General features: G+C 41.5%; 1 long non-coding RNA gene across 1 annotated transcript; it reads right to left on the reverse strand.

Annotated features, from left to right (window-relative positions):
* Nucleotides 1-1,344: 1,344 nt before the first annotated feature.
* Nucleotides 1,345-26,129, reverse strand: LOC125630837 (uncharacterized). Its single transcript, XR_007354800.2, has 6 exons — nt 26,011-26,129; nt 16,340-16,586; nt 11,799-11,876; nt 3,801-3,875; nt 2,988-3,129; nt 1,345-2,900 (listed from the first exon to the last, which is right to left on the reverse strand). It is a non-coding gene; the product is annotated as an uncharacterized LOC125630837 (long non-coding RNA).

Genomic DNA, 26,129 nt, shown 5'->3' on the forward strand with positions numbered 1-26,129 from the left:
TGGCCATCCTGGGTCAGACCAAAGGTCCATCTAGCCCAATATCCTGTCTTCTGGCAATGGCCAATGCCAGGTGCCCCAGAGGGAATGAGCAGAATAGGTAATCGAGTAATCCATCTCCGGTTGCATATTCCCAGCTTCTGGCAAACAGAAGCTAGGGACACCATCCCTAGCAATCCTGGATAATAGCCGTTGATGGATCTATCCTCCATGAACTTATGTAGTTCTTTTTTGAACCCTGTTATAGTCTTGGCCTTCACAACATTCTCTGGCAAAGACTTCTACAGATTGACTGTGTGTTGTGTGAATTAATGCTTCCTTTTGTTTGTTTTAAACCTGCTGCCTATTATTTCCGTTTGGTGACCCCCTAGTTCTTGTGTTATGAGAAGGAGTAAATAACACTGCCTTATTTTATAGACCTCTATCATATCTCCCCCAGCCGTCTCTTTTCCAAGTTGAAATGTCCCAGTTTTATTAATCTCTCCTCATATGGAATCTGTTCCATACCCCTAGGCAATGAAAAATACTCCAGAAGTAATTGTTGACTTTGAGAGAATAGGGTTTCCAAACTGTGCTGGGGCCATTGATGGGACTTATATGTCCATAGTGTGCCCTTCTCAAGGAGTGCGTGAGTACATAAACTGCAAATGATATTACTTCATTGTTATGCAGGCCCTTGGGGACCACAGAGGGTGATTTATGAACACCAACATGGTTGTGCTGGGAAAGTTTGTGATGATGTGTTTTTTTCCTGATCAGGAGTCTACACTCATGGACAGGCTGGGACACTATTCCCACCAAATGACATTGTCATAAATGAAGTTACTGTCCCCACTGTTATTCTGGGAAAACCAATGTACTCCCTTTTTCCTTGGCTTATGAAATTGCACCCTAATTTAAGAAGCCCTGGCAAAAGATGGTTTAATTACACTCTGAGTAGATGCAGAAGAGTTATTGAATGTGCATTTGGCAGATTGAAAGCCTGTCTCCACAGCCATTTGGATTCCAGTGTCATCAATGCATTACTGTGGTGGTGCTCTTCACAACAAAGGTGAGCCATTTCCCCCTGACTGGACCTAGACAGTGAGGAGCTGCTAAACCGTTACACTCAGCCAAAAGGGGCAGCTGGAGCTGGATGCACCCAGGCAACAGAAGTCAGGGATGCTTTGTGCTCCCACATTATGGTCTTGTGTGGCCCAACGGGGAAGGGGGAATAGTGCTGTTACCAACTCATCCAGGATTCTCCCAGGAACTTACACTTTGGTGGTGGTGTGAGCTGACTACACAGTGTCTAGGTCTTCTTTCAAACCTTTATTTAACAGCAAATGGAAATCATACAGTCGTATTCGTTCCCTGACTATAAGCTAGCTATCTGTAACAGCCAAAGCAAATCTGGGGAGCTCGATGGACTGAGATGGATTCACCATCCGAATCTGCCTTCCTCAGGTGGATCCTTCTTCCCTCGGCCACACTCAGCTCCCCCTTCACTATTTATAGTGCAGTGAGAGATTTCCTGTCAGCTTTAATGATACATTCAAACTAGCAACCATCAGCTACAGCAACTGCTAAAACATTTGTTAACCCTTACCTGACCACTTGAGAGAGAGAAAGCAAAGAAAAAAAACCTAATTAAGACTATTCAGTTCTACAGTAAAACCATGCAGTGAACACTCAGTCCTCCAATCAGTGAGGCAGGGCAGGTAAACACCAAATACTCAGTACTCAAGTCACCAGTCAGCGTGGCAGAGCAAGTCACATGCACTCAAAGAGTTGACACTCAGCTTGGAAAACACCAAGGTCGGCTACACTCAAGGTGTTGCAGGGGAGGAGGCACAAGAGAATTCTCTCTGCTCCTGCTATAAGTACCATTATGAATGTGCGGGAGTGGGGAGAGCTCAGTGAAGGGGTGGGGGGAGGGGAGTCTTGTGCCAGGCAGTGTACTTATGAATGACATGAGCACTGATGAAATTAGGGGTGGGGTTATTCACAGTATGGATTGTAAGGAATTGATTGAAGTATTAATTGCTATAGATAACTGTATTGAGGGATAGTCTTTGCATATTGATTCCTAAGTGTCCCTGATCATGTATTTGCCTTTTGTTATGTTGAATGCACGTTATATGATGTGAAGCAGTGATAGCAATAAACATTATTGATGAAATAAAAAGCTTTAGTGATAAACATGTCTTAGAAAAGACCATTCACCATTGCTAGGCCGGCCTGCTGCCATTACCACACCGAAACACCAGTAACAACAGAACATTACAGAAAAAATAATAAAAACGAAGTACATGAAACCATGTACAAGACAGAAACCCTGTACTGTAGCATGTCCCCTGGCCACCTGTTCTCCTTTCCCTTCTTTTCCCCACCCCTTGCCGCTTACTTGGCCCTGTGGGAGGGGGGTAGAGGCACCCACAGGGGAGGGGGTAAATATGGAGGGCTGCATGAGGCAAGGTTGTGCTGCCCAGCTGCGCATGGAAACTCATTGCGTGTGCTACCCAGCCAGAGTCTTCCAAACTGCTTCTGGACTTCAGCACAGGGTGGCATGCAGGGGACTCAGGCTGTGATGTGGGTTATGCTACATGAGCCACTTCTTGCAGTCATTAGTAAGATGAGCCACTCAGATAATTCTTTTTGCTGAGCTCTGTCCTTCTACCTTAGCTACCATTCCTGAAACCCTGTCCTCAAGCTGTGCGGCCAGCCTGAGCCTTTCCTCCTGGCATGTCTTTCCTCTACCCACAAGTCCCTCCGTCTTTGGTAGTGGACCTGCTGGTTGGCCCACTCCAGCACTTTAACCGTAAGTTCATCACGGAAATCCTTCCTCTTGGAACATTGGCCCAGGCTTCTGCTGCAGTGTGGCTGAGCTATGGAGGTACGGCAATCAGTAGAGGTCAAGGGTCCTGGAACAACAAGATACAGAGGATTATTGTCTCATTTAGGCCACAAAGGAATCAGCAGGATGCTGCATTAGCTTCAACTTGGCTTACCTTGCTACGGCTGCGTGCAGACACTCAGAACTCCACAGCCTTCCTTTCCCTCCTTCCAGCACATTTCTGGACAACATTTCAACCCCCTGTTGTCCTTGTGAAAATGATTTTGTCACCTCTGGACTGCATGGATCACCTCTAACTGAAATGGATTAGATTTGTAAATGGAACGTATTTCCACTCTCCCACCCCCACACAGTTCACTGTTTCCAGACCTCTTAACAGACTGCCGAATGGTTACAGAGCAGCATACTTACAGGTATGGCAATGTAAGGTTATTATTTTTTAAGAAACAGGAATGGTCCTTGCTAAAATCTCTCTCTCTCTAGTAAAAATACACTTTAAAGGTGTTCTTTACTATTTGCATTTCCTGGTCGCCACGTTGAACTTCATGTGGTCGTGGGGAGGTGGAGGGGAGACACTAAGGCGATGGCATACAGTCTGCCATTAGCAGATACATGTTGCTAGTCGGGGAGTTTCATAACTCTTGTATTGGTTCATAGAGTGGAAATCCTTCCCATTACTATATTAATAAACATTAGAATGGAGCCAGAAACGTATCACTTTCTGGGATGGTTACCATCCCTTCTGTGTCTGCTGCAGGTGCCGCAGAGGGCCGTTCCTCAGGGGTATCAACCAGCTCCTCAAATATGGACCTAGAATGTGCTGCTTCTGGCTCCCATCAGTCCCCATACTGGATTCTGGGGCCAGCAGGGCACCATCCTAGCATGTGGTCAAACTCCTTATAAAACTGGCATGATGTCAACATGTTGCCCAAGGTGTGGTTCTGGTCCTTGGTTTTCCGGTACTCACTCTTGAGCCGTGTAATCCACTCCCTGTACCAGTCAGTGGTCCAGTAAATTTGCAATGCTGTCACTCCTGGCACTTCTATAGAATCATAGAATTACAGGGTTAGAAGTAAAACATTTGTTAACCCTTACCTGACCACTTGAGAGAGAGAAAGCAAAGAAAAAAAACCTAATTAAGACTATTCAGTTCTACAGTAAGGGTCATCGAGTCTAACCCCCTGCTAAGATGCAGGATTGCTTGTGTCTAAACCATCCAAGATAGACAGTGCTAGCCAGCCTCCTTTTGAAAATCTCCAGTGAAGGAGATTCCATAACCTCCCTCAGCAGTCTGCTCCATTGTGCTACTGTTCTTGCAGTTAGGAAGCTTTTCCTGAGATTTAATCTAAATCTGCTATGCTGTAGCTTGAACCAAATGCCTATTGTCCTACCCTCTGTGGCAGGAGAGAACAACTTGTCTTCATCTTTTTTATGGCAGCCTTTCAAGTATTTGAAGACCACTGTCATGTCCCCTTAATCTCCCCTTTTCCAAACTAAACATACCCAGTTTTCTCTTATGGCTTGCATTCCATCCCTTTGATCATCTTTGTTGCTTGCCTCTGGATCCCTTCCAGTTTCTCTACATCCTTTCTACACATTGGTGACCAAAATGGGACACAATACTCCAGCTAAGGCCTAACCAGTGCTAAGTAGAGTGGTACTATCACCTGCCATGACTTGCATGCTTTGCCTCTGTTAATGCAACCTAAAATTGAATTTGCTTTTTTTTCCACAGCATCACATTGCTGACTCATGTTGAGGTTGCGATCCACCACAACTCCCAGATCCTTCTCAGCAGTGTTGCAGCCAAGCCAGTTACCTCCCATTCTGTATTTTTGCATTTGGTTTTTCTTCTCTAAGTGTAGCACTTTACATTTATTTGTCTTGAATTGTATTTAGTTGCCTATAGCCCAGTTCTCCAATTTATCAAGATCTCTCTGACTCTTAGCTCTATCCTCCAAAGTGTTGGCAATTCCCCCTAACTTTGTGTCATCTGCAAATTTGATCAGTGTGCTCTCTATGCTTACACCCAGATCATTCATAAAGATGTTAAACAACACCGGACCCAGAATAGATCCCTGTGGAACCCCACTTGAGACCTCCCTCCCATCTGACATCATTCCATTAATAGGTACTGTTTGTCTGTGGTTGTTTAGCCAGTTATGTATCCACTTAATAGTAGTTCCACCAAGCCCGCATTTCTCCAGCTTATTTATCAGAGTGTCATGTGGGACTGTGTCAAAAGCCTTGCTAAAGTCCAGGTATATTATTATATGCATTCCCCTTACCCACCAAACCAGTTACCCTGCCAAAGAAGGAAATCAAGCTGTTTTGTCATGATTTCTTCTTGATAAATCCATGCTGGTTGCTAGTGATCACCCCTGTATCCTCCAGGTATTCACAAATTGAAAATTTTATACAGTGCTAGTCAGGCTGACCGGTCTATAATTCCTTGGCTCCTCCTTTTTGCCCTTTTGGGCACTACTTTAACCCTTTCCCAGTTTTCTGGGACCTCTCCTCTCATCCATGAGTTTGTAAATATTATCATCAGCGGCTCCAAAATTTCTTTAGCTAATTCCTTTAGTAACCTCAGGTAAATAGCATCAGGACCTGCTGATCTGAAATCATTCCAATTGGTCAGAAGATCTTTGACATGTTCTTTACTAATCGTGATCTGCACCTCTTCCGTTTTATTGTATTTCCTACGGGGCATTATTTTTCTACTGATTTCCTTACATTCAGTCAACACTGGTGTTTTTACGCAGTACATAGATCGTCACTACTGCCAACATGTCTGTCATTACACAATATATAGCTTGTCACTACTCATTGGCTGTGAGGAAATGAGATAATTATTTCTGCTGTCTCCATCCACTGTAAATAACTAAGAGCACTAAGGTGACAGCCATCACAGATTCATCTTCCTCTTTTACTGTATAATACAATAACAAAGTCATAAGTTTTCTCAGAGAACTATTCCCAGATAAGATCTCCCTGCGGGGGACCAACATTTCACAGCATTGCAGCCTCCAGGAAAGCAGTATGAACTGAATGACCCTGACTGGTTTGTCAGTCTGCTGGCAAAAACAAACAAAATGCTAAATATACTCCCATGAGGTTAGGAGTGTTCAGAAAGCCTCTTTACTGCTGTGTCTCACTTGTTATTTCAGCACTGCTACTGATTTTAAACACTTCGGCTCAAACCAGTGAATCAGAATAGCTCACTCAGTCCTGGAACATCCTGTAGGCCAGCTGCCATTGTGTGATTAGCCAATGGAACCATCAGGACCGAGGCACCAGGGAGTCTACTAGTATTGCAGACTAAGGGTGGCAGTGGTTGTAGCAGTGAATCAGTCAGCTTTCTCTATCAAGTGGTGTCACTTACCACACAAACTCGGAGATGATGAAAACCAGGCTACTTTGTTTGAGAGCACTCGATATTTGTAGCTGCTCTCGAGCTCCACCTACTGGAATTTGCTCAAAACACATCGCTCAAACCTCTTCTCACTCAAAGTGTGTGTTAAAGTATGAAGGCAATAAATACTAACAATAAATATGACAATCACTATAATAATATAAAGAGAGCTGGTTAGGAATTTTCTGCCAGAATGTTTTGTTTTGGTCTTAAAATGCTGATTCATTGAAAGTGACATGTTACTCAGTAAACATGCTGCTTTTCATGATCATTCATTTCCAAACAAAAATCGAGGTGGTGGGGGGGGCGGGACATTTGAATAATGTCAAAACATTTCATTTCAATCTTCTGGAACATAAAGCTTTTGGTTTTGTTTTTTTTTAAATTACGTTGTTTCAATTTTTTAATTTCATATTATAATATAAAATCTGCAAGGTCAAAAGCAGACAGTAACATTTCAATTTCATAAAAAAAATGTGGCAATTGACCTTAAATGCATTTCAATTGACCTTAAATGCAATATTTTTTTCCTTTGGAAATTCAGCTAGCCAGAAACTTCCATTTTTTTCATTTATTTCTGTTCTAGAATGAAATATATTTCAAAGTCACAAAACAAACCTCCAAACAAAAAACTTAGTTCCTTCACATCTCTAAATATAATATAAATAAATGTGATTAGGATGTCTGTTTACTTGGCAATTAAGGAATACAACAGCCCTGAGGAGTCCAGAAGACCCAGGCTGTGACCAATTTATCAATCTGCTGGCAAATGCTTTCAATAGTGGGGGATGGTACAGAGAAGAAAGTTCTTCAAAGTGCTTCTGTTTTCCTACCATATTACCTCTGTCTCACTTGTGTGTGGCTGCAGCCAGCTGCCCTTCATCCAGGCACTGACTTTGGCTGAACATTGAGAGAGCTGGGAGCTGGTCCTATTTATATTGAATGTAAAGGAGCTGGGGTATCATCTGCATACTGCTAACACTTCAATCCACTTTGACTCACCTGCTCTCCTAACAGTTCACGTAGATGTTGAATAATATTGGGAAGAGGATTGATCCTGTGGGACTCTGCAAGGGAGGGATTTGGTGGTGGAACAACAGTTGGCCATAATATACCATTGGTTTGGTACAAGAGGAAGCACGTGAGCCATTATAGGGCATTTCTGATCACTGCTGCAGTATTGGTAGTAGACAAGAAGTAGGTTCTTTGGCTCCGTCACAGCAGTGGCATAACCTGAGAGAAATTCTTTGTGCCCAAATCTGACTGTATCAGAGTGTTTTCTAGCACTCAAACTTTCTTCCTTCTCACTTTTTCTGTGGCAGATCATCTGAGAAACATGGGACAGAGGACATCTGCGTGTGCCATAGAGTGGAAGAGGGCACTTTGGTGCTAGTCAGGGAGGGGCTGTAACATCTACATTAACTCCTCTCCTTTTTCATACTTTAGTTGGGTACAGTTTTCTATAAGCACATCTTGAAACATGGCAGGGGCCAAGAGTATTGTAGGACAGACCATGTTGCTGATTTCTTCCTTCCTTGTATCAGACAGTTTTTATTTCTGTGTGGAGGTGGATGAGGTCTGACCAAAATAGGATTGCTGTTGTATTTCTTATGTTTACATCCCCCCTGGGGTCTGATAGTCTCTATTGCTTGGAGGATTTGGTTAGGCTGTCATAACAGAGGCATTATCAACATAGATATTTAAGTCTCCAAAGAAGATATGTCTTGTGAACTTCATCATCATATTAGATGATGTTTCTACCAGCTTCCTTGTGTTTATAGATTCAACAGGAAGTGGAAGCTAATCTTGTCTCTAGTGTCACAGATTAAGGGGATACACTCAAACATTTAGATTCAAGGGAGGGTTTATTCTATTGGAGCTGTGACAGGGTGGACTCACTCCTACCTACTTTATAGCCTCACAAATGGCTTGGAGAACTTCTTCTGGTGTATTACCTCATGAGGTTTGTTTACAATGTCCTTTTCAACCCCCTCTCTGATCCATACATCATAATTCTTTACAGTTTCTCCTTAGTTTTCTGTCCAGGAGAGGAGATGGAAGGGAACAGATCTCTCTACATGGAGATTTTTCCTGGTTCTGGCTCTGCTAGCTTGTCTCCTTCTCCCGTGCACTTCCTTCCTGTGTATTCTCATATCTCCTGTGTTAATGGGCCAATTTGCTCTTTAGTCCTCCCCCAGCCCATTCTAAGCCATTAATTAGACTCCATCAGGTTCACCATGGTGGGAATTAATTGTGTTTAAGTGACCAGAGTGCTGGCTCAGCTACTGTTCCCAGCCCTCTCTCACAGAAGCCCAGAAAGAAATGAAATCGGCTACTCCAAATCCAAACCTGTCCTTTTAGGATCTGGATCAGTAGTGAATGAAGTGTCTTGGAGGATAAGATGAGCTGACACAGGGCCTTCAGGTTTCTGTGACGCAAACCAGGTCAGGAGACTCATTATTGCATTCAAGAATTCCTCACGCCCTGGGAGTTATGTATATTTCACAGCATATCATTTGTAGACTATGTTATATTTCATCTTGTTATGATAAATCAGTTAAAAAGAGAATACAGACTATATCGCAACAGGAGTGACGTTAGACATTAATGTTTGTAAAATAATTTGGAAGCTTCAGATAAAAGGAGCTATATAAGTGCAAAGTAGTAGTGTTTTATTACAAAACTTTTTCACTCTGGACACATTGTAGCCCTGATTTTAGCAAGGTGAGGTCGCTTGGACTAATGAGGGTACTTTGAACTACCTATAGATATTTGTCATTTCTAACTATATCACCACAAATTTGCTCCCTGCTAGTGAAACAAACTGTATGGCAGCTACTGTAGGAATTACAGTAACACTAGTTCAAACATGTGGGCTAAATCAGACTCTTGTCTAGGCCAGCAAGATTAGGCCAAAATGATGTCTGTCAGACAGCCCAGCTCTTATGTTAGTCAGTGCCTAAATGATTAAGTAGGAGATAAAATTCCCTAAATGTTGTACTGTGCTTTTTGTTTTCTTTCTTTCAAATGAATTCAAAGGTGGAAAAAAATCTTTAAAAAAGCTGGTGAGAAGGTGAAAGCCTCTGATGGAGCTCAAGCATACAGATAATTGAAGTAAACAGAAATACAAAGAGGCTTTAGGCATTAAGAAACAGAATAAAACACTCTATGGAATCATTCAGTGTGTGAAAGTATTGACCCTGTGTTAGTGTCCTAGAGGTATTTACTTACACAGTCTCCAAGCTAACCTTTTTGTTGAACAAATGTCTCACACTTCCAGAAGTGACTAAAGAGCTACTTAACTTGTGAGCCAGCAGAATTTTATCCACTTATCTAGAATGTGTCCATCAGAATCTCAAAAGAGAGAGGAATAAAGGTGTCACTGTCTGGTCAGTTATATTTATGGTAGTGGCCGTAAGTGTAAAGAGCCTGTTAGTGTTTTCGTTATAAACCCAAGGGACTCAGCCCAGATAAAATTTGTTCTCTACAGTAAAGACAAAATAATGGGGTAGGAAAAGTGGAATTAAAACCCTATGACCCAGAACTGGATAGGTGCACTGTACCTATATAGGTTTATAACTAGAGAGAACAACATATTTTATGCACTGCCTGTCATACTCACCACACCACAAGGTGCCTTACAGCAGTTCAGTGGCTGCAGCTAGTTAAACCACAAGCAGAAAAGCTGTTCATCTATAAACTGAAAAGGTTTTTTCAGAGGCAAATATTGACACTTAGTTTCATGTGTATTGGGACGGATATTTTCAGTAGTCTGCATGGGACAGCCCAAACGCAACATTTGATATTGTTGTCATCAATGTAAATGATATTATCATCATTGTGCATTGTTAAGCACCAACAATATGTGTATCAAACACAGTAAAAGCCTCCTGGTATTATACATGCATAGTTTAAAGCTGAAAACCAAGGAAAAAACCTGCCCATTGAGTTTATATTCCTGAAATCAAGAATATTGTAAAAGTGACATTACAGTTTTGCAGTTATATCTAGTTTAAATATTTTCATTTACAGTAATAATCAGGTACATTCAACAGAAACATGGTATTTGGAATTACTGCAAGATGTCCCGTTCTTTTTCAAAGAATCAAGAAGTCAGTATGTGGTCTTGCAACCCTTTTCAGCTGTACAATGTGTGTGTGAGATGCTCCCATAAGCTTGTATCATGAATTCTATTCCTATAGAGCAGGGTTCTGCAACCTTTGGCACGCTGCCCATCAGGGAAATCCACTGGCGGGCCGGGACGGTTTGTCTACCTGCAGCATCCGCAGGTTCGGCCAGTCACAGCTCCCACTGGCTGTGGTTCACCGCTCCAGGCCAATGGGGGCTGTGGGAAGTGGTGGCCAGCACGTCCCTTGGCCTGCGCCACTTCCTGCAGCCCGCATTGGCCTGGAACGGTGAACCGCGGCTAATGGGAGCTGTGATCGGCTGAACCTGCAGACACTGCAGGTAAAGAAACAGTCCTATCCCACCAGCGGATTTCCCTGGTGGGCCGTGTGCCAAAGGTTGCCGATCCCTGCTATAGAGACAACTAACAGCATACAAGGGTGGGATGAATGCAGAATCTTTGTCAGCTGAGAAAAATTCTAAAAGAACCATATAAATTATACAGTGGATGAGGGATAGTTAGATAATGACTGTAGATCCTTCAGTACTTCCATGGGCCAATATTTTATACAAGGTGGGGGAGGGGAAACAGGAAGTATAGGGATCACAGTTGACTGTCAGCTACTAAGGAAAATGCAACACTTTGAACAGTCTTTGTTGTTGTCCTAGAAGCAAGTAAAGTAACTTGAGTGCACTGCAAGTCCCCAAAAACTTACCATTATGTGAAAAAGTCCACAAAAAGTGAAAGTTGCAAATGATAAGTATTTCGCTACTCAAGCATGTGTAACAGTCAGCTATTCCAGAGGCAGGCCTTAATGTTGTATGAATGTTAATACTAATGACAGCACTATGAAATAGCTTGAGACAAAGTATACTGAAAATGGCACAAGAAACCTTTAGTTAGAAGTGATGGACAAGCTAGATTTTTGAACAACAGGAATGTCAAATTGTGAACCCTTCCTGAGAACAAAACCATCCTCCTCCTCCTTCTGGCAATATGTTTACTTTATAGATGACCTGAGGAGGAAAATAGCTTCTTTTTTAAAGGCCTTCTTTTTTAAAGGCCAAGATTGTCCTGCTGTCTCAGGAACAGACATGCAGGGGGATGTGATATGTCTCCCTATCTCTGCTGCAGATTATTTCCCCTGGTACGCAAGGTCAGCTACCCTGACTAGCATATCACTTGGGTGAAGAGAGCATCAAAGATCTAGTCACTCTGCTACCCTGCCCACCCACATGGGTGTGAGAGGGAGTAGCAGCCTGGTGGAGATTTCTGTCCTTCCTGTGCTGTGACTGGCTGTATGAAGGTGTGTAATCATTACTCCCCTAACTCCCTTGCATGGACCCATAGCCTGGATAACAAATGAGCTATTAGATTTTAATACCATAAGTGATATACAAAAAAAGACATGCAAGATTTTTTACCTTAGAAAAATCATGTCTTGTGTTCCCTGTTTTACTGGAGGTCTACCGTGGAGCCTTAATGTAGGTCAGGAATTCTCTCTGTTTGTAATAGAAGAAAGGGGTGCAGAATCTTTACCAACCTATCTTAAGCACTCCCCCCTCAACTAACTAGGTCTCAGTCCTTCAGAATCTGTGAGGTAGAATCTTTGAAGAAAAAGAAGGCAAATCAACAAATTAATTCCTGATGTAAAACCAAGCAGGAAAAACACTCGGAAGAAATAACAACAAGAACAACAAAAACAACAAAAAAACCCAACGCCTCCACCACCATTCCAAAAAAACCCCCAAATCAAAACAAACAAACAAAAATACCCCACACAACCTTTTCAGGCCTTCTTTCTAAATCAGTAAGAAGGAAAAAAGGGGCATATAACTATTTTTTTTTCCTTTGCAGGTCACCTGGATGGCAGAACTAAATGTGAAAAGTGCTCATTCAACAAATTGTGGAGTTGAATTATAAACTTTGGGACAAGGATCATATCTCCTGATGTAGGTTTACACGTTCCTTATACAATGGTGGCCTAATCTGGGTAAGGATCTTTGGAGGCTACTAAAATATGAACAACAATGACTAAAACCAAGCTTGAGTTTTAGGTTTTCCAGTTCTAACCATAACTGTAGCTTCCCTGGTCACAGCAAAGCAGAGCTTTAAGTACTTTTAAAGCCCTTTAAACTATTCCCATTATTCTCCACATTTGAAAAATTGCTTAAGAATACCAGCCTTTTGAAGTAATACTGTTCTGTTGGCCAGACTTTATTTTTCTTTCTCTGAGAATAGTCCCTCGGGCAGTGATACTCAGACTGAGGCTTGTGAGCCTTCAGGGGGCTCTTTAATGTGTCTCTTTGCAGCACATGATATTAAAACACTGTGTGATTTAATTATTAACCAATCAGGATGCTTTTACTATGTGATTAACCAATTAAGTTATCAACTTGCACTAAGTGATTAACTTACTTGCTGTGAGACTAATATATCTATATATGAAATATATAGTATTGTAGTATGTGAAACAGTGAATTCTCACAACTGTGGTTCTTTTGTGTAGTTTTGATCACTAATTTGGCTCCTGAACCAGGGAGGTCTGAATATCACTGTTCTAGGGCATAGGTGTAATAAAAAGGTAGAAGTCCTTTAACTCCGTAGAATAATACCCCTCTCCATTTCTGTTTATTTCTCTGAAGGCCATCCCTAAAATGCATGTGCCTCCACTTAATTTTAATCAAACTGCAGCAAATTACTTGTACCTCCCGGTGAACCCTCATGAACAACCCTCTCAAAGCTTGCAAATGTATTGCAGTTTGGCTGAAGACTCCATTTTCAATCTAGTCTGAATGTGTCCATGGGAGATCCAGGAATGGAAATGCTGATAATTGAGCTACCAAGTGGAGGAAGGTATTGAAGTAAAGAAACAAGATCACTATTTTGTGATCCCATTCTCAATATAACTATTACCTTTTCAGTATGTATGTACTTGGGATATATGTGAAAACAGGGACTGGAATGTAAGATCAGACACATGGTCTATCTAGTCCTATACGAAGCTACAAAAGAAGCTACAAGAAACCCTGGACTAGGAATAATCTGCCTGGACAGGAAATTTCTTCCTGCCCCTTTGATTTAGTTAGTGGTTGCATTATGTCACATAAGAGTACATATTCCTTGTGCATAGTTTGCATCCTAGCTAATATAACTGTGATTGAGGGAGTGAGGGGGCTGGCTTCAACGATATCTTCAGTTCTATGGGTTAATTATGTAAATATCATTTATTTTTGATCACTTTTAAATGTATGGTCTTTCAATTTCATTGAACGTTCCCTTGTTCTTGCATCATAAGAAAAAGTAAGTAAGGATATCTGATCTACCTTTGATATGCCATTGAAATTACTCCAGTGTTTCTCAAAATATGGGGCACACCCACCTGAAGAGTAGAGGGTTACCTGGAGGGCATGGACAAATGTTTGAATTCTTCTCCAGAGTCTTAGGTTTCAAACTAAAAAAGAATAAGATTCTGGCTGCTATGGATGTGAAGAAAATCTTCAAAACCTGAAGTCAGAGTAACCAATGCAGAGACATCTGATTGAGTTTGCAGAGAGCCTGAAACAGGTGAGGTGTGAGCATCCCCTTTTCATTTCAATTGGTGATAAATCAGATGTGAATTATGATCCCTTAAAAGTCAGCATAGTGAACTGTTTAATTTCTCAAAGCATGTAAGAAAGAAGAAGTATCATATTATGAAAATCTATAACATTATTTCCCAAATGGGAGAGAAAGGTAAAGGACTAGCTGGGGAGGGGGATGGTGAAGAAGCTATATAGATCTTAAATATGACATGACAGGAGTCAATCATGTTGGCATGATTGGCTTCATTTTTCTGAAGGGATATTCAGCTTTCAAAACTTTGGGAAACACTGCATTATTCTGTATGGACCTGATCCAAAGTCCATTGAAGTCAATGGGCATCTTTCCATTGACTTCAGTGGGTTTTGGATCAGGCCCTATACCTCTATCATGTCTACTTTTGCTAAACTAAACAGTACCAATCTTTTCAATCTTTCTTCGTAGAGAAGTCTTTTCATGCCTAACAACTTACCGATTTCTAATATAGAGATATAGATAGAAACACTGATAAAGGGCATTAGGGTTACCATAACTGAACATGGGTGAAATCCTGCTACCATTGAAGTTAATGACAGAGCTCCCATTCACTGGAACCCATGTTCGTGGTGAAGCAATACCACTGACTTGTATAACACCAAAAGTATTAATTATATTTCCCATCTTGTTATTTAAAGAGCCTAACATGTTGTTTGCTTTTCTGACTATCACTGTATACTAAACAGATTATTTCCTTGGACTGTCTATAATAATGCCCGGGTATTTTTCCTGAGTGTTTACAATTTAGAACACAGAAATCTGAATGGGTATTTCTGATTACACTTCCCAATGTGCCTTACCTTGCAATGGCATATTAAACTGCATCTGCCATCATGTAGCCTATTCATCTAGTGTGTTAATATTCTTTGGAGTAACTCAGTTTTGACTAACAAATTTGTATCCAAATCCAAATTTTGCATTCTGGCTGTTTGCCCTGTTTGCTAATAATTAATAAATATATTACATAATTTTTTGTGAGGAATATTTAGACTTTTCAACAAAAATTGAAATCTGACAAATTTCAATTCGGAAGGGCCGCCACAGTACCTCATGTGAGTTGTCATTCAGGTGCCTCATGCTCCCATTCTCCTCTGCATGGGATTTCATCTCCACAATGCATTACAGTCTGCCCTCTTGGTGAGGGGAAGTAGAGCATCAAGGGAGAGGTAGTCCAGATCAGGAGCCCACCCTAAAAAGAAGACTGGGAACATAAGACAACTCAACTGCCACTCCTGTGAGGTACCCTCGTGACATATGAGAATTTAAATATTTCAGGGTTTTGCTTTAAGTGTTTAATTGAAAATGCAATTTTGTAGAAAAATAGTTTTGACAGAAAAATTTCTACTTGCCCTAATATTAAACAATGCTAGTTCTAATATGGATCATTGCGACACCCCTTGGTAGCCTTTTGCACTGTTGGATATTGACCATGTATTCCTACTCTTTGTTTTCTGTCTCAGCCAGTTTCTGATGCATGAGAGTACTTTGTGTCTGACCTCTTTATTATTTAATTTCCTTCACTGATGAACTTTGACAAAGGCAGTTTGAAAGTCCAAATGAATTATATCTTAGCATTTTTCCTTTTTTTTACTGTTTTGTTGACATGTTTAAACAGGGTTTTTTAGATTAGAGAGATATGTCATTTTATAGGATCCATGCTTGTTTGCTTCTACTGTATCATGTCCAACTGGGTGTTTTATAACTGTATGTTTCATTAGTCTTTCAAATCATTTTCCTGCTAGTAAAGTAAAATTTTCTAGTCTGCCATTTCCAGAATTATCGTTAATACCTTCTTTAAAGATAGTTCTCCAATTAGTCCAGCATAGAAATGGTAAAATGTTTCCATGTTTTTTTTTTTCTTTTCTAAGAGAAAAATGATTATTTTATTGCACAAATTTCCCTGGTAAAAGTTCATTTTCAACTGAATTTTTCAGCTGTTCACTAGAAACTATTTTTTTAAAGTTTTCGGAAACTGAAAGACACTTTTTTTTTTAAAGTAGCTTTCTGTTGCAAGCAAGTTTTGTTTTGTTTTCAGTTTTTTATCAAAAAAACCACACAGATTTGGTAGAAAAATTATGACAAAAATGAAATTGTTTTCATTTCCATCAAAATAATCTGCAGGAAAAAAAGTTTCCCAACAAGCTGTAGTCCACTGCCACACCAATGACTGCATCACAAAGAATAAAAATGTACTAGATGAATAGTTGGCAAGTACATATCACTTCCCATATTCAAAGCATGGTAAAGACTTTAACTAAACTATGTTAGGCAGACATTATTAACCCAGGAACTACTATCTACATTTTACAGATGGAGACACTCAGCACGGAGGGACAACATCACTTACCCAAAACTCTGTCAGAATCAGGACTAGAACATCAGGGTATATTGTAGTTACCAATTACCAAAGAGTTGTGACAAGAATGGCAGTCTATCTCTTATCTTCTTCCACCTAATGAACTGGTAATGCATTCGATGAAGTGAGCTGTAGCTCATGAAAGCTTATGCTCAAATAAATGTGTTAGTCTCTGAAGTGCCACAAGTCCTCCTTTTCTTTTTGCGGATACAGACTAACACAGCTGCTACTCTGAAACCTGGTAAGAGACAGAAACCAAGGGACAGTCAAATTAAAATCTAAGCTGTTTCCTCCTCAACACTTCTCATTGGAGCGGGTTATGGAGTCCATCAATGATGTTGAATCAGGAGAGAGAGGGAAAACAGTCAAATTCTACCCTAGCTGTGAAAATCTAAGGGGTTAGGAGCTCCCACTACACTATATAGAAGACAAAGAGCTACTTTTGAGGACACAGTTCAGCCGTAAATAAAGAGGCAATGGCTCAAATCCAGACGCTGGTCCATTGCAGAAGGATACTTATTGCCAAGGATCTTTATTTTCTCTTTTTATTTTGGACCATAAATGCTGACTCCATGGGCGTTCCAGGGTTGGAGCATCTATAGGAAAAAAATAGTGGGTTCTCAGCATCCATTTGCGGCCCTGCCGATCAGTTCCCCCTCTTCCCCCATCACCTCCCGCCTGCCTGAGGGTCCCACCAATCAGCTCCTCCCCTCCCTCCCATGCCTCCCAGCGCTCCCACCCACCATGGATCAGCTGATCAGCAGCATGCAGCAGGTGCTGGGGGAGAGGGGGTGGAACAGGGCAGGAAGAGGCAGGGTGGGGGTGGAGCAGGGGTGGGAAGAGGCAGGGTGGGGCCTTGGGGAAGGGGCGGAGTGGGGGGAGGGCTTGGGGTGGATTGGGGGAGCACCCCGGGGAAATTAGAAAGTTGGCGCCTCTGTTTTGAACAGCTCTGGGTGATTTCTATCAAAACTCAGCTTCCTATCAATACAGCCCACTGTTTCCTGAGAGGACAGTCGAATAAGACCAAAACTAAATTTCTTTAAATGACAAAAATGTCACTGACTTCAACAGCACCAGAATTTGGCTAACACAAGAGTCTACTGCACATTTAATTTTAAAAAAGAAACAAAATAAATTGTGTTTTTCCCTTTTACTGCACTCCTTTTATTACTGCTTCTCTAGTTTGTAGAGGTTTTATCTAATTCAAACTATAACAGTGGCTCTGAATGCTGATTTGCAAATACTCCAACCAGTGTCATTTTCAGATAATTAACTTGGCACTTAACAGCCCTGAGATTTACTTTATTGTTGAATTATTGTGAATTGTTATTGTTCGAGACTGATAGTACTAAGGTTTTGTTACCTTCAGTAGATTTCTAGTATGTCTCTTCATCCTGTTTGTGACAGACTGACAATATCCTGTAATATCCTGAACAAACCTCATGGGATTAAGTTAAACCTTGTTGAATTAGGGTTAACACCTTTGGGGTACATTGTATTAAAAATTCAACTGTATATGCATTATTGTGGCATTGTATGGAGCTTCTCTGGTAGGAAAGGGGATGCTAATGTACTTCCTCTGTTATCAGCCACAGACGTGCACATACACTAGGTCAAATAATATTTTCCAGGGACCAAGAGACAAAGAAAGGGTTGTTGGATAAATAGCCTAGTTTTAACCTGCCTCAGTGCCTTCTTTCTGGTCCAGAAAATAGACAGGACCCCTATCCTTAGGGTGGAGTTGGAAGGACTGGCCTATTGAGGTCGCATAAGACTGAGTGCTTGTTCTGACCTGAAGCTGTGAGGAACTTGTAACCCCTTGGGTGAGGGGTTGAAGGGCTGCTCCTGCCAGAATCCATGTTAGGGTGAACTCTGGTAAGCTTTTTAGCATGTGTGTAAATTCTTTTATTGTTTTAATAGGTTTTCTCTGTTATGATTTTTACCTTAATAATAAAGTAGGCTCGCATAGGACATGCTGTGTGGTACTTTATAACTGTAGCAATGGCATCTGTTAACTATTTCCGAAGAGAAAGCAAGCAGGTGTTCTTGGGCAACTTGGCTGTGCTGGGAATAGCACAGTGAAAGCAGGGAACTGTGCAGCCTGGAAATACCCCAGTCAGAAGGGAGAGAGGGTGGGTCTCTGCCCAGGAAGGCAATGGCTGGGGAGCTGGAATCATAAGAGTGGGTGCCTTTGCTGGACCACTGAGAGGAAATACAGATGCAGCTGCCATGAACTGTCATACTGGCATTGTCATAATTTTCCTTACCAAGATTAAACTAGTGGCCCGATTTTCAAGGGTGCTAAGCACTCATAACTAAAACTGACCAGAGGATGACAATTTGTGGCACCTTTTGAGATTTCCAAATTTGGTTTCATTCCAATTCAAACTAAAAATGTATGCGTGTTTTAGAGCCTGGCAGTTAGGTATGTGGAAGACCCAGGTCCAAACCTTGAATGTTAATTTCACACATCCCAATCCAGAGTCCTAAACACCAAGTCATATAGCAAGATGGTGTTGTGTTCAGAGACTGAAACCAAGCCCCCCCTTTTGGCAATGTCTATGTTAAAATTGAAACATCTTCACAAAACATTCTGTTTGCAATAAATCAGTATATTTGGCCAAAATTTCATTTAAGAAAAAAATATTCTGGCCAGCTCTACTCCCACTGAAATCAAAAGTTTTCATTCCTCATTACCTCTGAAAATCAAGCCATACCTCTAATTTTAGCACATTAGGACAATGACCACATGAACAAGATGTATGAGAAAGGATAGAGGGAGTATGTGACTAAGTATCCATTCATCCTGCAACATTAGTTAGCAAGTAAAACACAGAGCTACTGATGAGTGAGTGGGTGGGTTAACTTTTGCTTTCCACGTGGTGGAACTTTGTAGATCCCATGTGACATGTGCTTATCCCTTTCACCAATAAGGTATGGAACAAAATAGACAAAGTGATTATCAATAGATAAAATAATATTGTCCCAAAATACGCTGAGGTTCTGCATTATGGGAAATCCTTGGAGAGTAGGGAGGAAAAAAGATTTTCATGTTCTTGTATAATGAAGTTTGCAGCTTTTGGCTCTGGGTTTATTTTTCAAACAAATCTGCAATAGCAATTTCCGTTCTGAGTACTCTCCCAAAGCAATGTAATTATTGGCAGCGTTTCAATATGCATTGAAAATTGAAGCTGAATTAATATTTTATTAATTTTTTGATACTTAAAACCAAAATCTGGAAGATTATTTGACTTTTGGTAGCTGCAGAAAATATTACACACGTCTGAGTTTTTGAGGTCCTATGATACATACTCAGACACTATAGTGATCATATAGTTTTGGAATGTTGAAATGGACTGTGTAATTGATCTACGAGTGATAAGTGATGGGAAAGTACATTAAAAGATCCAACTTGTTTGTGGGGGGAAAATAGTCACTATGTAGGAAATGAATAGAGAAGAGGGGTTAATCACCTAAACCTGATATATTCATTAATTGTTCAGTATTTGGCAGCATTTAAACAACTAATTTGTACCACTCTATACTGTCATGTATACTATATAGTTACCATACCAGGGCACACCAGGCATTAATTCAGTCTAGTTTCCTAATATTAATTTTAACACCTTCTCTTTCCCTGATGTTTCTATTTAATATATATATGCACACGCACGTGCACACACACACACCATTTTACAATAACTGGTGATTTGCAGTTCTTTTATTACCACCACAGCAATCCATTGATATTGTTCTACATCAAATAAATAATAAATGTTCAAATAAAAATGACATAACTAGCTATATGTTTACCGTCTAATCAGTACAAATAATTCAAAAGATAAAAAGTTGAACTTTTAAGATTAAAGAACCTAATAAAAAGCTATTAGCACAATGTTTGTTATTAATTACCTAGGTGTTGCAGTGTTTCATTTTAATCTAGTAATAAATTCTTAACATATAAATTAAAATGACATCCACACTAATTTCTGCCTGGGAACAGGAAAGTTGCTATATTGTTGCAAGTAAAACCTGCACCTGTTTTTATAATTAGCAAGGAGATCGAGTTATGCAGAAAAGCCAGTTATTAGAAGTTATTAGGGAGATTTTCTGAAAACTAGTCAAATGGCTGTGTGATCACTATTGATTCAGAAAGTTATTTTTTGCAAAAATAGGTTGAGGTAGGGCTGGGACAAGAAGTCCTATTCAGAGGACATAGAGATGGGAAAGAGCTGATATAAATGTGTTTCAGAGTCCCAACATATAGATGCTCCACTCCTGTTTTTCTCCTTGCTCCTGCTGGCATTGTGCTAGCTCCATTGTCCATTTTTTACTTTTGGCAACTACTGAACATTGTTTACCAACATATAAATAAATCTACCCTATGATTTCAATTGGTTTTAGTATACTTTTTTCAATTCCACATTTGAGCTATTGTGTACTGTTACTACATGCTGTCAAAGAGCAGTTGCATCTACATTCCACACCGGAGATAGGTAGAAGAAGGGGAGAAATGATGGATGTCCAAAATTTGTACTGACAAGCCAGGGTCCTGAGGATGAGCAGAAACTGGAATTGGGTAAATAATTAATAAATATATTTGTTCAAATGTTTTTTTATACCAACACTGGACGAGGAACAATTTAGCACAATGGGTTTTTTTTATTCTTTCCAATACATAATATTTCAGACATCCACGATAGTAATAATAATTATTAATTATATTTCTCTTGCCTAGCAAGGAATGGATGGTGTCCAGTAACAATGTAAATCCAAAGCTGTCACTGGATAGTGCGGGATTCCACATGTTGAACACAAACAAGTTGCTGGGCAACACTTTGAAGTGATCATATTGAATTCTACCACTTAATTAGAATATTTTACTTCTATCCCCTTCCACCTGTAATTTATTAAACTTTGTCCAGCATACTTCAGACACTAGGTTATGTAGATTGGCATTCTTATAATATGCTTTCAGAGCACTAGAGGGAGAAAGATAAGTTAGTTTTGCTGATAAGAAACCAGACTTGAGATGACAAAGAAGATTAGAAAGTAATGAAGAATGCTGGAATGGAAAATTAATTTAGTGGGGCTATGGTGGTTTAGAAGGAGAGGGTAGGAGGGGAAGTATGTTAACTGTGAGAGTAAATCTTACCTTCTGAGTGTTCCAAAAGGTTATATAGTGCTTTATTAAAATATCACTGTTTTTACTATTGGCATCATAGGGTGATATAAGATGACAAATAAGAAGAAATTGCCTGTAGGTAATACTTGCTCGATAGTGCTACGTTTTAGATTGATCTCTCCCCTCTTTTTAGGGAGGTTTTGGTGGCCCTGAAGTTATTACAGATATTTCAGTTGCAAATCTTTCTAAATTGCCAATGTGACTTGGCATTGTCAATCAATTAATGAAATATCTTATACTATGTAACCCTGATATGGGGATCTGAAGCCAGACATTGTCAAATAAGCAGATTCTTATATTTCCTTAGAGAAAATCCCATGCATTTATTTGAAGATGCCTTATGCAGTGGTGTGGGACAGAAAGTCCCGTGCCCCCTAAATGAGTGTGTAAAATGCGTGGAGCCACCTCTGTTTGTGTCTCCTGCACAAGAGACACAGACATTTACAGTAGATGGGTTCAGGAGTGATCCTATGTGTACATGTTTCAGAGTAACAGCCGTGTTAGTCTGTCTTCGCAAAAAGAAAAGGAGTACTTGTGGCACCTTAGAGACTAACCAATTTATTTGAGCATGAGCTTTCGTGAGCTACAGCTCACTTCATCGGATGCATACCGTGGAAACTGCAGAAGACATTATATACACACAGAGACCATGAAACAATACCTCCTCCCACCCCACTGTCCTGCTGGTAATAGCTTATCTAAAGTGATCATCAAGTTGGGCCATTTCCAGCACAAATCCAGGTTTTCTCACCCTCCCCCCCCTCCCCACAAACTCACTCTCCTGCTGGTAATAGCCCATCCAAAGTGACCACTCTCTTCACAATGTGTGTGATAATCAAGGTGGGCCATTTCCTGCACAAATCCAGGTTCTCTCACTCCCTCACCCCCCTCCAAAAACCACACACACAAACTCACTCTCCTGCTGGTAATAGCATATCCAAAGTGACCACTCTCCCTACAATGTGCATGATAATCAAGGTGGGCCATTTCCAGCACAAATCCAGGTTTTCTCACCCCCCCACCCCCATACACACACAAACTCACTCTCCTGCTGGTAATAGCTTATCTAAAGTGATCATCAAGTTGGGCCATTTCCAGCACAAATCCAGGTTTTCTCACCCTCTGCCCCCCACACATACAAACTCACTCTCATGCTGGTAATAGCCCATCCAAAGTGACCACTCTCTTCACAATGTGTATGATAATCAAGGTGGGCCATTTCCTGCACAAATCCAGGTTCTCTCACCCCCTCACCCCCCTCCAAAAACATGTGTCCCATATGCAGCCTCTGTATTGCCCTGTCACGCCTGGAAGGTTGAGGAGGGCTATGTGCCTCCCTGATGCACAAACTTTCCCATTCCCCCTTGGTCCAGAGAAGCTTTATACAGGCTCTCCCTACTCAGAGCTGTGGCTAGCTGTCGCAGTGTATTTATCTATCTATTAACCTCAGGGTCACACTCAGAAAATGTGAAGAATCAAATCCAGTTGCCATTTCTGCAAATGATATGTTCATTTAATGTCAGTGTTGGACATCTGATTTACTTCCAGCATTCAATTTCTTAATTCCTTTTGTCATTTAATCCATTAATGATGTGGCTACCTCAGGCTAAATCAAAGGTGCTGGAGGATCTGTGGATTCTTCTTCTGTCTGCTTTTTTCAGAGAGATTAGAGTAGGAATTTGAGAGGTTAAAATATTTTGCAGTTCTTCCTGCCATCACAATACAGTAGTTCCTGGCACAAGTGTCTCACCAGCCAGCCAAAAACATTGACAGCAATAGCAGCAGCTGGTAAGGTACCTAAAATACTAATGAATTATTACTGATTATTTGTATACTGGTAGACTCCACAGTGAGGTCAGTGCTATCCACTAAAACAGCTGCCCTGCACAGCTCACAATCTAAGACAGGGAACATCTGAATGGGACCAGAGACTTTCATTTATTATATGTTCATATAGCATGTAACACAGAGGAGTCCAACCTGGTTCTGGCTGTTAGGTGCTACTGTAATATAAATATTAACTAATAGTTTGTTTTTATTGACCAATATTGTCTCATTGTTTGTTTCTTTGCACTCCTCCATCCATCTGTCCATTATTTTATATTTATACTGTAATTTCCTTGGGGCAGGGACCATCTCTTTCTTCTGTGTTTGCACTGGGGGCTCAATGGGGGTCCTGGTTTGTGACTCTGGCTCCTATGTGATACCAAAATAATAATTAATAATAATAATTATTATTATATTTAATCCTCCCAATAGTGTAGTATATCTAATTAAGAACCCTAATTTCTATCTCAAACCTCTGCAGTCCATTCCCATGGTTGCCAGTTCTATCTACAGTCCTGGAGTTTTGATTAAAAATTTCCCCTGCATTCACTTTCTGTTATGGTGGAGCTAAGCCCGACCCATATCTTCCTCCTGTTTCCCTTGCCCTCTCCAGACATAGCTGGGACTTCCTCAGCACTCATCAGGAGGGGGTAACAGCAGGACATGGGTATTTTCCCTTCAGCTCCTCCTCCCGCATGAGAGTCCAGTCCCAAAGGCAGCCAGGACTTCATCAGAAACATTGAAGAGGAGAGGAGCAGGGAAAGGCACAGCCAGAACCCCTGCTCTTCCCATCACTTCACAGCCCCTGGTCCCCAGTGATGTCAGTTTTCAGAGTAACAGCCATGTTAGTCTGTATTCGCAAAAATAAAAGGAGTACTTGTGGCACCTTAGAGACTAACCAATTTATTTGAGCATGAGCTTTCATCGGTCATTGGTGGGCAGGATAGAACTTGGGACCTCTGGAGCTAAATGCATAAGCCCCTGTTGCATGAGCTAAATGCCATGTGGCCCTTAGCTAAGGCTGTAGAGCAGACTTGTTAATTTCTCTCTAAGTGGTCTTGGTGCCCCTAGATGGGACAGAGCACCACACCCAGGAGGTGGGTGGGTTACATCGGCGGACTTACTTTATAGGATTAGAGTGCTGGACATTATTTCCCTGTTTGTTTGTTGGTAGTTCGTTCCAGACTCCTCCCTCACATTTCCCTGCTGCCAGCCTCACTCTCCCTGCCCTCCATGTTCCAGCCTTCCACTTCTTCTCGTCATCAGTTTCCCTCTTCCTCTTCTTTCCATTTTCATACCACATTCGTTCCATTTTCACTCCTATTTATTCACACCTTTACGCAGAGGTGAAAGTAAGCGGGTCTGGTCCAGTACGGCATACTGGCAAGAGCTGGTATGTCCTGTGTGACAAAGCTCTGTCCTTGTCTCCGTGGGTCCCACGTTTCCTGGCGGATTTCGCTAGCCTCAGAGGCTCACTGTGACACTCCACGTAACCCTTCTTTCTCTAGAGACAAGGGTCACAGTCTACTGAGACATTTTCATCATAAGTCAGCAAGGGAGGTGAGGAGAAGTTATCCTTCCTTGCACAGTCTCTGTTGTCTCCCAGTCTCAGTGATTAATCAGGGGGCAAAGGTGGGGGGGGGGAGCCCGGGCCCATCCTCTACTCCGGGCTCCAGCCCAGGGACCCTAATAGTATCACATATGGTAGCTGACCTTTTAGAAACATGACATGTACAATTCCCTGGGCTACTTCCCGCACAGCAGCCCTCACTTCCTCAAGCTCCACCGCACCCTTACCTCAGGGCCTCCTTCCTTGTGCCAGATATGGTGTGTATTACTCAGCCTCTCCAACAGCACAACTTCCTTCCACAGCTCCTGACGTGCACACCCACCTGACTGACTGGGAGGCTTTTAACTAGTTTCAGCCAGCTCCTAATTGGGTTCAGGTGTTCCAATTAACCTAGCCTTCTCCCTGCTTTCTGGAAAGTTCTTAATTGGCCCCAGGTGTCTTAATTGACCTGGAGCAGCTGCCATTTCACTTAACCTGGTACCAGGGATTTGTTTAGCCTGGAGCTAATATATCTATCTCCCACTACTTTTCTATAGCCATCTGGCCTTGCCCCGTCACATGTGCCAGACCGGACCGGCTTGCCCAAGCTGGCGATTTAAAGGGCTCAGGGCTCCCTGCAGCGGCCGGAGCCCCCGGCCCTTTAAATCGCCTCCTGAGGCCCGCTGCTGCTACCCTGGGGCTCTGGCAGCCAGGCTTGGGCAGCGATTTAAAGGGCCCAGAGCTCCTCTGTGGTAGCTGTGGCTGAAGCCCCGGGCTCTTTAAATCGCCCCTGAGCCCTGGGGCTCCCAGCCGCCTCTGCAGCTGGGAGCTTGGGGGGTGATTTAAAGGCCTCTGCAGTTGGGAGCCCCGGGGCCTTTAAATCTTTAAAGTCCCCGCCTCTTCTGGTTGAGGCCATGCCTCTTCCGGTTGAGGCCACGACCTCAGGACTCAGGACTTCAGCGTACCTGTAAGTCCTTTAAGTAACTTTCGCCCCTGCCTTTATGCCATTCTACCTCAACCCATATTTAAAAATAAAGGCCACATTACTCAGATGGAAATAACCAACTATGTACCCATCTTCATCGTGGCCACTTTGCTCACCTGTTGTTTTCCTTTTTCTCACCCTTCTTCTGTTTTGTCTTTTTATATTGTGATCTCTTTGCAGCATGGACTGTGTCTTGTATATTTTTTTATACTACCTTGCACACTGGGGAATTGGG

Source organism: Caretta caretta, chromosome 2 (genome assembly GCF_965140235.1).
Source record: "Caretta caretta isolate rCarCar2 chromosome 2, rCarCar1.hap1, whole genome shotgun sequence".
Taxonomy (NCBI): domain Eukaryota; kingdom Metazoa; phylum Chordata; order Testudines; family Cheloniidae; genus Caretta; species Caretta caretta.